The sequence below is a fragment of the Trichomycterus rosablanca genome, chromosome 7, assembly GCF_030014385.1.
Source record: "Trichomycterus rosablanca isolate fTriRos1 chromosome 7, fTriRos1.hap1, whole genome shotgun sequence".
Taxonomy (NCBI): domain Eukaryota; kingdom Metazoa; phylum Chordata; class Actinopteri; order Siluriformes; family Trichomycteridae; genus Trichomycterus; species Trichomycterus rosablanca.
This window is the reverse complement of record NC_085994.1, coordinates 31,038,115-31,051,010: the sequence shown is the minus strand read 5'-3', so window position 1 is coordinate 31,051,010 and position 12,896 is coordinate 31,038,115. Positions and strand designations below refer to the sequence as shown.

At 38.0% G+C, this 12,896-nt stretch overlaps 1 protein-coding gene across 2 annotated transcripts in view; it reads left to right on the top strand.

Annotated features, from left to right (window-relative positions):
- Nucleotides 1-5,636: 5,636 nt before the first annotated feature.
- Nucleotides 5,637-12,896, top strand: part of cdk16 (cyclin dependent kinase 16) — an 82,461-nt gene continuing 75,201 nt past the window's right edge. For both annotated transcript variants that reach the window (XM_062999220.1, XM_062999221.1), the window contains exon 1: nt 5,637-5,838. The gene's annotated coding sequence lies outside the window, so the exon portion shown is untranslated. The remainder of the gene's footprint in view (nt 5,839-12,896) is intronic.

The window sequence follows — 12,896 nt, the reverse complement described above, 5'->3', positions numbered from 1 at the left end:
AATTTGAAGATGTTGAGTTAAGAGCTATTTTGTTCACACAACTTTGTCTTTTTCTGATTTAATCAGTTTATTGTTTACTAGATTAGATTATTTTAACACATTTATACCAGCAAAGATTTGTTCATCCATCAGAACAACAGATTCCTGCAGTCAGAGTAGGAAACTCTCAGTTTTGTTCTGGGAATGTTAGATTGGTCAGAATACTTAAAGGATTACATTCCATAACTTACAATAATCTCTCATAAAATATCAAAACTGGAAAGGCAGAAATGTTAGCAAAACTGGAATTAACAATATTAACAATTAACATATTTTTTGTTTTGTGCTATTTATTTAGTTCTATTTCTTCTATTTGAACCTTCATTTTAAGATTTACTGGTATTACTGGTAGAGGTCAAGGTGGTGTTTTTTGTTGGGCAGTAATAAAACAGTTATTATGCATGTATTCAAACAGTATTTAGAATATGTATTTTCAAATAAGAAATACATATATTTTTTGTTTTTAGTCTATACACACCAAATGTATTTCAGAAGCATTTTTCGGAAAAGCCTGGGCAGTTGTAGCCTAGCAGTTAAGGCACTGGACTAGTAATTAGAAGGTTGCTGGTTTAAGCCACACCATTGCCAAGTTACCATTGTGAAGCCTTTGAGCAAGGCCCTCAATCCTCAGTTGCTCAAATTAAATTCAGTCATAATTGTAAGTTGCTTTGGATAAAAGCATCTGCTAAATGCTATAAATGTGAAAGCCAATGTGAAAGCCAATACATGTGTCACACTCACAATTTATCTTTCCACAAAAGTTTATACAGGGGGCACTCAGGTGGTGCAGCATTGCATTGTACTAGCCCACCACTGAGTCCTGAGTTTGAGTCTCAGCAGTGCCACCAGCCTTGTCAGGCACTCAACAGCCACCCGGGGTTTGTACAAGATGCAGGGATTGCTTGAGTTCATGGGAGAATTTGGATTTTTTTTTTACTGATGCTATCAGTGACCTTGACTATTAATACAGTTGGAACATTTAATTTACATTTACCTTTATGTCACTTAGCATATGCATTTATCCAAAGAGACTTACAATTGTAACCAATTAAAATGCAAGCAACTGCTTGTTAACAGTGGCAACTTGGGGCTTGAACTGACAACCTTCTGACTACTAGTCCAGTACCTTAACGACTGAGCTAGAGCTCTCCCCCACTTCTATTTTCTGAGGATGGCATTTAAATGAGAAAATTGTGGTTTGCACTTACATGTAACTGCAGCTGCATTCTTAAAATTGGCAATTGCATGATAACTGGTTTTGTTTGCATCTTGCGTCTGTATTTCTGTGTTTCTACATTGTAGTATGGGTACTGTAAAATAAAGCATGGGAAATAACATTCTTTGGCTTACATCCTTTATGTTCTTAGTACAGTTAAACCAGAGTAGTTTCATTGTATCTACAGTATATGGAACTTTGTATAGCCTTTGTGTGTATGAGCTTATATAAAAATGCATGGCATGGCCACTACTGTTTATCAATAAAATTTGCTAATTTACCAGCTCCATATATCAGCAATGTGGAAGTTTAAAACCAGATACCTTAATCTCAATTTACTCACTTAGAGGTACATTTTACATTTACATTTACATTTTACATTTTACAGAAAAGGTACAGGTTTTATTAGACAAGATATTAGATGGTACTATTAGCACAGTGCTGATTTACATACACACTACAGTTGCTGCTAAAGGAAACAAAAAAAGCCAATGTTAAGTCTGTTGAAGCTAAACGTCTAAGCCCCAGAAGAGCCAGACCTTGGGAAAACTGGCTGCCTCCTTACAACCTGTCCAAATATTTATTATAAAATTAGTTATAATAAATTAGATTATTTTTAGATTATTTTCCAAAAGCTCAAACAAACAATACACATATTAAAGAAGTATATGTTACATACATCACTGAAATCCCAGAATGTCATGACATTCTTGCCTGAGGTCATGTAAAGCTCATTAAATTGTGACACCTGTGTTGGAGCCACTTCCTAAACTTGGCAGACCTGTTTTAAATAGGTGCTGTCAAACTAGCCATATTTATAGAGGCACAGATATATCATCAGCTAGAGTAAATTATAATTACTAACCAGGGGTTCTGAGGCCATGCCAGAAAGATAATAGACATTATGCATTGTACACCACCAAATGAATCATCTTTTTGCTGCATGTATAACAGATCCCGGAATCAGAGTTCCCTAAACTGCAATTATGCTGCTCAAAAAAATTAAGAGAGCAAATAAATCACACATTGAACCTAGATTAACAAAAAACTCAACTGAAAAATCTTTACTGATAAAAATTGTGTAATTTGTCTAACAATGGTCAGTGGAAACCAAAATCATCAAAATCAGCCCTGGATTAAAAATTACACCAAAAATCAAAGTAAAAATTGAAATCACAGACTGATCCAGTGTGTATAAATTTCATCTCTGCAACTCATAATGTTATTCATAAGTGTGTATGGCCCCCATGTGCCTGTATGCACTCCCAACAAGATTTGGGCATGCTCCTGATGAGATGGCAGATGGTGACCTGGAAGGGGGCATCATTGAGCTCCTGGACTGTCTGTGGCACTACTTGGTGGCATCAAATGCACAGATACATAACATCCTAGAGCTTCTGAGTTGGATTCAGGTCTGGAAAACACAAAGACTAGTCAATAGCACAATGTCTTTTGTCCTGTACCAGAAGGAACCCAGGGCCCACTGCATCAGCGTAAGTTCTGACAGAGTATTTTATATAGTATTTTATATAGTATTTTATATAGTACCTAACAGCAGTCATAGTACCGTTGGCTAACATTTGGAGGTTCATTAGTGATCCGGTCATGCTGAATAATATTGCAGGCAGCATATTGTTAATAATTTCCAATGATCCCAAGTCAACTAAAGATTGGTTAACTAATCAGTCCTTAAATATTCTGGAGTGGCCTTCTCAGTCTCCAGATTTAAATCGCAAAGAAAATATTTGGTGGAATTCGAAAAAAGCAGTTGTAGCACAAAAGCCAATCAGACATCATTAAGCGGAAGCTTTCGCGTGCAAAGATTGGGAGAAGATTCCACAACAGTCGAGTCAGAAGCTTGTAAGCACTTACCAAAATTGCTTATTAGAGGTTATCAAGAGAAAACGATGCTCCACCAAATACTGAGGCTAGGCGTTGAATAAAAGTTCACATCTGGGCCGCTCGGTGGCGCAGCGGTAAAAAAGTACGCTAGCGCACCAGAGTTGGGGTTTCGAATACATCGTATCCAATCTCAGGTCTGCCTTCCGACTGGGCTGGGCGGCTGCAAGAACAACGATTGGCTGTTGTTCATAGGGTTAGGGGTAAAAAGTCGGATCATAGGTCCTCATAACTGGTGAAACTGCGGCCCCTGCTGGCTGACTGGTGGCGCCTGCACAGGGTAATGCTGATGAGGGTGTGACCCTCCGTACACAAAAAAAAAATAGTGCACATTTCTCATTTGACATTTGTCAGGAGAACTGTTTTTCATTACAACTCAAAATAATGTCGACTTAAATAAATATTTTTTCCCTATTTACTAAGATACTTACTATAATTTTTCATTCAATTATATACACATCACCATTAAACATTTTAAGGTGAAGGGAGCCTGAATATTTACGTTTGTAACTGTATGTAAACTTTGACTTCAGCAGCATTTTACTACGATTTTTAGGATCAATCTAAACCTATATTTGGGCACTTTTGCTTTATCCAGCATTTTAAAACCATGAATATACTGTGTGCACTATCCAAAACATGGGTGTTGCCTGTATTGTCTTTTTCACATATAAATGTTGTGTCTGCATTGCAATTTGCTGTTCAAAGTTGTTTTGTTTTAAAAAGCATCTCTCTGTCTCCCCTGAGCATTCAGCCTGAATGGTACGTTCTTACTTGGTTGAATGGAATTCGGCTCAGACCATTCTACGCCAGCTCCAGATTTATAGGGGGAGGGGGAGCGCTTTGCATTCTTTTACTTTTTAAAGATTACATAGAGTATTAGGAGTAATAGCGCGCTGAGAACCACGACCAAATTAAATATAAAATGATAAATTATTCCTCAGTGGTTGAAAAAGCAGCGTTAAATTTTCGTATCGTAATCATGTCAATTTCTCTCTTCCGTGAGTGACTCCGGATCTATTCGCAGCTCCGCTAACCCGGCTGATCCCTAGGGCTGCTCGATTCCAGAAATGACGGAGTCGACTCTGATTCTGATTCCACGTGTTGATTATGAATGAGTCGATTCTATGATTCGATTCCGAACAATTTTTTTTCTATTTTAGTTTTTAAAAACATAAATACAAAAATAAATTAACAAGGATCTTGTTGTAAATATCCTTAATACCTGTTTTATTTATTTTTTTGCCATGAAAATATTAACACAATAATCCTCCTAAATGCAGGACTGAATGCTACAGGAAACCTTTTCTCATAACAGCAATCAGACTGTTCAACCATTCATAATAATCCAAATAATTCCTAATCATTTATAATAAATACCCACTTTTTGTATGCTATGCATGCAACATTAAACCAATGTTTACATACCTCAATAAATAGCAATTTTTGTATGCTATGCATACACCATAAAAAGTGTTTACATGTATATAGTACCATACTGTACATTTTTATTGTTATTGCTTGTTTTTATACTGTAAGTGAATGTTGTATGTATACAAGAAATTGTTGTTGTCTGATGTGAGCTTCTGTAACGAAGAAATTTCCTGCAAAGGATCAATAAAGAATCTGTCTGTCTGTCTGTCTGTCTGTCTGTCTGTCTGTCTGTCTGTCTGTCTGTCTGTCTGTCTGTCTGTCTATCTATCTATCTATCTATCTATCTATCTATCTATCTATCTATCTATCTATCTATCAACACTTGTAACTGATGTGAGCAAATAAAGTGCCTGACAATTTGTTAGTATAGCTGGTACTGAGTCCAAGTTAAACGTTGTATTTTAGCATTTTTATCTGCATTATTACAGTGGCATCTATTTATTTTATAGCAAAATTATTAATTCATTCATTTTTGCTTAAAAGATGTATATATGGGTAGCAGGTACTTTAATAGAGTGGATTTGAGTCACTGTCTATAAAGAGTACTACATGTTCTCGCCGGCCTTTTAAAAATATGTAAAAGGTGGATTGCCCCTGAATGTTTCCAGTGTAATAAATTTGCAGCCTGTCCAAGGATTTTCTGTCATGTTTTCAGGTGATGCTGGATCGACCGCCACCATGATTAGGAGGAGTTCTAATCTGTCGGTCTCCGATCATCTACAAAGACATCCTGTCTATCTGTGGCTATGTCTAAGGAGGGCCCTGTGATGGATTGGCACCCTGTCCAGGGTGTTCCTGTCTTGCGCCAGGTGTTACCCAGTGGAACCGGAGTAAAGTGGTTGATGAAAATGTATGAATAAAAATGAGCTAATGTTATTTTGTTTCACATTTTGCCCTCTTGTTGTACTGTATATTGTACGAGCCGAATCCATTTCTGTGATGAATCAATTCTAAAGTTTAGAATCGACTCTCGACTCTCAATCTCGGAAATCTTGGAGTCGATTCATTTTGGGATCGACTCTATGCTTCCCCTCCGGATTTGGCTAAAGGGAGCAAGCGAACAGCTGCTGCAAACGTTTTTGACACAGTTTTTGGGGACGATGGGGTACGCGGGGAGAGAGTCGATGCAGGACCGAAGGGAGTAGAGAATCATGGCTGAAGATTATTGGGAGCACACCACGGAGGCGGCTTTGGAATATTGTTAAGGTTTTATACAAGGGCACACGGGAATATTCACAGTCCTCCCTCGGGTAAGGAAGCTTATGTGGTCGGAACGTTATTAATATGTGCCACTGGTTGTGTATTTTATACTGGAAATAGTGAAATCCGTCACTGAGCATTTAGTCAGTTGGGTTAGTTGATTAGTTGGTTCAGGCTGAATCTCCATGGTGACATAAGAGAGGCGCTAGCACGATGCCTGTTGTTGATGTCAAAGATTGTAGTAAGCATTGCCAGCCTATTTTTTAAATTAAATTACACGATAACAACTTACAAAACATTATAATCTGGTTTTATTTGTATCTAAAATGCGTAAAATAGGAATTGTTAGTTAGCTAACTGGTCATATATGACCACAACGGAATCCGTTAAATAGCAAGCTAATTAGCTGTGTGCATTCCAGTGCATGTTGCAGTTCATTAATTCAGCATGGCGGGGCAGATCACTGTGTTAACCAGCACTGACTATAATTCTGGTTTATCTACAACTGTTAGAACCATAAAACAACCTATTAGTTTCATTTAAAATATTTTAAAGTACATATTGTATCAATATTTTACTAGGTACAATATAAAGGGCATATCTTGGTGTTATCTTTGACTCTGACCTCCGATTTGATAAACAAATCAACTCTGTGGTAAGGAATAGCTTCTTCCAGCTCAGAAATATTGCGAAGATTAAGCCTTTTCTCTGCTATTCTGACCTGGAAAAAGTTATTCATGCATTCATTTCTGCAAGAATTGACTACTGTAATTCTCTGTATATTGGGATTAGTCAGTCTCTGTTGCGGCGCTTGCAGGTAGTCCAGAATGCAGCAGCAAGGTTACTGACTAATACCAAGAAAAGAAACCATATTACACCAGTCCTTGCCTCACTACATTGGCTGCCTGTTCAGCACAGGATTCATTTTAAAGTGCTTTTATTTGTTTTTAAAGCGCTTAATGGTCAAGCCCCGGCTTATCTCAGTGGTATGCTTTCTCCCGCAACCGCACAGCGATCTTTAAGATCAGCCACTCAGAATTTGTTGACTGTTCCTAGGGCTCGTTTGAAGCTAAAAGGTGATCGTGCATTTGCAGTTTATGCTCCGAGGCTATGGAACACTCTACCTCCTAATATTCGACAAGCACCTTCGGCCGCTGTTTTTAAATCACTCCTAAAAACATACCTTTATAAGCTGGCATTTGAACAGTGAGGAGCTGTGTTAATTTTAATTGTTTGTCAATTTTAATTGTTTTTAATTGTTTGTCAAGTTTGTCAAATTGTCTATTTGTATTTGTTTTATTTTGTCTCTTACTCTGTATTTTTATTTGGTTCTTACTTTTTTAATATAATGTTGTGTTATGTATGCTTATTCGATGTACAGCACTTTGGTCAACGTAAGTTGTTTTAAGAGTGCTTTATAAATAAAATTTACTTACTTACTTACTTTACTTACTTACTATATGTTTTAAATATAAAGAAAAAACGTGCATGCTTTTAAACAAGTATGGCATTTCTTTTATTTTCTGTTATTTAATATACTTTACAAATGCTATTTGAGTGGGCACACATTCCCACAGACATACTTGGAAATCCTCTGAGCCTTCCCATAAGAGCGAAGGCTGTTATAGCTGCAAAGGTAGATCTGTGTGTGTGTTGGGGTAGGGGGTGGGCTAGGGTTACAATTGCTTTTTATAATAACGCTTGTGGTCTTAGAATAGGATGTCCAACAATCTCATCTTGACATGCATGATGACTTTTAACTTTGTACTTCTTGATATAAAGAAAACATGTCTATGTATACATTTACGGGCGGCACGGCGGCTCGGTGGGTAGCGCTGTCGCCTCACAGCAAGAAGGTCCTGGGTTCGATCCCCAGGTGGGGCGGTCCGGGTCCTTTCTGTGCAGTTTGCATGTCCTCCCCGTGTCCGCGTGGGTTTCCTCCGGGTGCTCCGGTTTCTTCCCACAGTCCAAAAACATGCCACCAGGCTAACTGGAAAGACTGAATTGTCCTATAGATACATAGCCGTTAGATGCACGAACCAGTGCATTGCAGTGCCGGTCCCAAGCCCGGATAAACTAGGGAGGGTTGTGTGAGGAAGGGCATCCGGCGTAAAACTGTGCCAAATCCCGCCGGCGATCCCTGACGGGAAGATGCCGGAAATGCCGACCCCGTAACCCCGTAAAGATATTAAAATGTATGTACACTTACTGAGAACAGATTAGGTATGCCTGTCTGATGTGTGCATTTATCGATAATTGAAAAGCTACAAGTATCACACACATTATATTTATGGGCCTGCAACAATGGACTGGTATGACTATATTAGGTGCAACGTTGTTGTTGGGAATGCTGCCAACAGCGTCTTTCGACCATATTATCTACTAATAAAAGAGTTCAAGAAAATCAACACACATTGTGCATGAGAATAAAAATAGCTCTGCTATCTAAGTGCACACCTACAACTTGTTCTAACATGTTATGTGTTCTTAATAAAGAGGCCAGGAAGTTTAACCAGCATTTTATTGATTTTTTTTCTCATTTTGAAATTGTTGCTCATATGTGTGTTCAACCATTGTAAAGCATCGTTGAAATTGAGAAGGGTGCTATAGAAATTAAACTACTTCTTCTTCTTATTATTGTTATTATCATTATCCCGACAACACTGCTGCACCTGACACATATACCTGTACAACACACACTACTTTGTCATTACCATAGTAGTGTCATTGTGTAGGAGTCTTGACACATGACACATTCTGACCTGTCATCTTTGCCCATTCTTTCTTGCAAAAGATCTCCAAATCAGTAAGATTGTAAGGACCTTTGCTGCTCACAGCCCTCTTCTGAACACCTCATAGATTTTCAATTGAATTCAGGTCTGGGCTCTGGCTGGGCCATTCCAAAACGTTGATCTTATGCTTGAGAAGCCATTCTTTTGTTGATGTGGAGGTATGAATTTGGTCAAATTACTCATCTTCAGGTTTTTCCCTCCTTTTTGACTGAAGCCACAGTTCCAGATAGGGAAAAATAGCCCAAAAGCATAATGCTGCAATGCTGAAATTTTTTATTTATTAGGATTTTAACGTCATGTTTTACATGCTTTGGTTACATTCATGACGGAACAGGTAGTTACTCGTTACACAAGATTCATCAGTTCACAAGTGTAATGTCAAACACAGTCATGGACAATTTTGTATCTCCAATTCACCTCATTTGCATGTCTTGTGGGAGGAAACCAGGACTTTCCTGCTGTGAGGTGAAGGTGCTAACCACTGAGCCACCATGCCGCCCTTGTAATTACAGCCAAAACGTTTAACCATGGTCTCATCAGACCATAACAGACTTGTTGTAGGTTTTTGCAAATGTAGCCTGGCTTGTAGCCTACCCAACAGCCCAAACATATGAAAAATACTGGAGAGTGTCGTCCCATTACCCAACCAGTACTTGGCAGAAATTCCTTCAGTTGCTGTAGGCCTCATGGTAGCCTCTCAGACCGGTTTTCTTCTTATCTTTTCTTCAACTCCGGAGGGACAGACAGTCCTTGGTAATGACACTGTTGTTCTGTAATTTATCCACTTGCTGATGACCATCTTCACTGTGTTCCCTTGTATATGTAATGTCTTGGAAACATTTATACCCCTCCCTGACTGATACCTTACAACAATTAGATCCCTGATTAGTGATTTGCTGTAAGATGCAACTAAGTAAATGTCAAAATAACCCTACTAGAAGAGCTAAACTTTATTTGTGGTTAATCAGAGCCACTTTTATTAATGCCAGGTGTCACTGACTACTGTTTAACGTGAGTTTGACTGTAATTTTGAACACAGACGCAGGCCCAGTCATTAGAGGCTGTTCACACTCATGCAACTATTTTAGTTTGTTTTTCAACTGAATTCTATGGGTTATATGTCACATTAAAGATGGAAATAAATCTGAAATTATTTATCTTGGTCTATTTTTGCATTACAGATGCACTTTTTAAGAACACAGCGCAACTGTTGCAATGCATGTCTTGTCACCACCTGTCTATTCTGACTATCAGTGGAAGGTAGACCAGGCCTGATGTTGTCCAGGTATTATTTGGAACCTGCACCATTCTTATCTTGGCAGTGACACTGAAATTGTATTACATGGTAGTGTGAGTTGTGCTAGTACAGACCCACATTAATCCTCTTTTAGCTTATCAGTGTCACTTTCTGATATCAGGACATGTTTCTGCTTGGTTTATTTTTTTTACATATTTTTTTTTAAGGTGGTGGACTTTTTTTTTTTTTTAATCAGCGGTGACATTGCTTGAACCTGATGCACTCATCCCACCACCACACATGCTGTGATGTTACAGCTATGGGTGGGTAGAGGGGGGCTGACAGATTGAGTTCAACAAGTTGTAATAAGACTTGTGTAGGTCTTTTTGAATATTATACATAATATAGTACACAGACTAGCAAGTGCCCCTTCGCACAAGCATGCAGACAGCTGTTTCTTTTCCCACTGAGATCCTTACCGTGTACAGTCATGCCATGCCTGCATGAACCAACCACCATTTATGCAGGCACCTTAACCATTGCATTTTGCTGCAACAATGAGGAAAGTTGTTGACCTCCCTCACTTGGGCACGGCCAATTATGCACCAGTTCAGATTTCCTGCACAAGCTCTTAGCAGGTGTCCATTAGTGCATTAGACCATCTGAAGGCTTGTTGTATTGCACTGGTACAGGTGGACACAGTTTTGTCATTGGTACAGCTTGAAAGTATACAAACATTTTTTTCATTGAATGTAGTGTTAATCCTTCTTTTATCGTTTTATTAGTAGTTAGCTTTAGACCCAAGGCTACTGTTAGCAGAATGTTTTTAGTTGCTATACTATTCTCAAGCCAGCATTGACTCTAAGCACTTTAAATACCCGTGTATATGCAACCTTTAGGTAGTTTAATAGTCTGTTGTATTCATACTCTCAGTTTGGATACTGCAGTATCAAAAGTTTTATTAGTTAATCGACTTATTTAAAACAGCTAAAGAGTTTCGGTGTCATGCCTAATCATACTTTCTTGGTTGGGTTTACTGTGTTTTTAGATCTCTGTTTAGGTTTTTAAATGTACTCTGGTTTCACCCCTACTTATAAAAACAGCAGGTAGAAGTAGGATTTGCTTTTTTGAAGTGTCAGTGAGCATGAATGAATGAGGATTTTATGCCTTATTTTCCACCTTATTGTGAAATAGGTTCTGGACTCCTCTTCACTAGGCTGTCAATTTGTTGTTGAGTAGTGCACACTAAATGATCGATTGCAAGTTATTTCAAACATAGAAAGTTATTTCAAACATAGAAAGCTTTTTTTATTAACTACTGAATCATTCGCTGACCATCTCAGAATCGCTTGAAATTTTGTCCATATGTAGAGGGGACCAATTCATGGAAAAAATTCAGCATATTTTGCAAATCTGTCAACTAGTTCCAGATTTGCAGCTCTTGGCGTGACCCTATCCCAAAACACGACTTTGTAAAAATGCACGAATTATGACATTGTCGGGTTGATATCTCTGAAAAGAGAGGAGCTACAGGGCTGCTCATAAGTCCTTTTGCAAAAATGCATTTTAATGTTATCTTCTATGTGCATCTCTTAAGTTGCAAGCAAAAAATCTGCAGCTTATACCAGGTTGGATAGCCTCAGGTAGGGAAATGTCCTGAAATGAAGGTCATCTTCAACTCCTGTATAGTTTAGGCACAATGCTGATCTGGAAGTCGATTTTTGACCAGACGGTAACCACGTTGCCATTCCGATTCCCAAAAAAGGTAGAAATATATTTGAGATTTTTTACTGTGTGATAGCTTGGTGTCTGAAGGTGATGTGGTTAAAAATGGACCTTTTTAATATATGGGTTTAATAAGCTTTTGAATTATGCTTTTGTACTTGTTCGAACAATTTATTCTCTTTTTAAGTGTAGTATCATGCATCTTCAGTGACTACATATTATGAGAATGAAGCATTATTGTTTGCTGAAGTGTAATGTTTGTTTGTTTGTTTATTAGGATTTTAACGTCATGTTTTACACTTATGGTTACATTCATGACAGGAACAGTAGTTACTCATTACACAAGGTTAATCAGTTCACAAGGTTATATCAGTCTTGGACAATTTAGTGTCTCCAGTTTACCTCACTTGCATGTCTTTGGACTGTGGGAGGAAACCAGAGCACCCGGAGTAAACCCACGCGGACACGGGGAGAACATGCAAACTCCACACAGAAAGTCCCACCTGGGGATCGAACCCAGGACCTTCTTGCTGTGAGGCGACAATGCTACCCACTTAGCCACCGTGCCACCTTTAAAGTGAAATGTTGTTGTTTTGTGTTGTTCTCTTTTAAAGACTCAGATTTTTACTTATTTAAACAAAACTGTGAATTGTGAATTCAGTTTTTTATCTTTTGCTTAAAGTAGCTACAAATATACTTATGTGCCATCTACTGAAGCAGGTGAACCTTGAGTATGAACTAGCAAAACAATTTAAGTAACTTATTGAAACTGTAATTGTTAGGGGTTTTCTAAATGTACATAGTTTAGTTTAGCTGCTACCATTTCCTATTCATCTGATTGCCGCTACACATTTTTGACCAGCTGACTGTATTCTTCAATCCAATGTGAAATGTGACACCTGCCATTAAATAAAGTGACTTTGATTAACGCCATATAACGCTTAGCTCGTCTACTTTACTATTTTACTATTTTTAAAGCCATGATGAGAACACGGTTAAACTTTTTGGCTGTAATTCCAAAAGGTATTTTTGTGCTTTACAGTAAAGCATAATGGTGGCAGCAAAACCCTTATAAAGGGGCCATTGTATTTTTTAACCACATCGGATAACCACCTCCAGATATTGAGCTATCACACAGTAAAAAAAAATCCTAAAAAACATTGATCCCATTTTTAGGGAATCAGCATGGCAACTTGGGTTAAAATCAGCTTTTAGATCAACATTGTGCCTAAACTATACCAGAGTTAAAGGTAAACTTTTCCCTACCTGAGGCTATCCAACCTGGTACAAAATGCAGACTTACTGCTTGTAGCTTAGTAGTAGTAGTATATAATATTAAAGTGCATATTTTTAT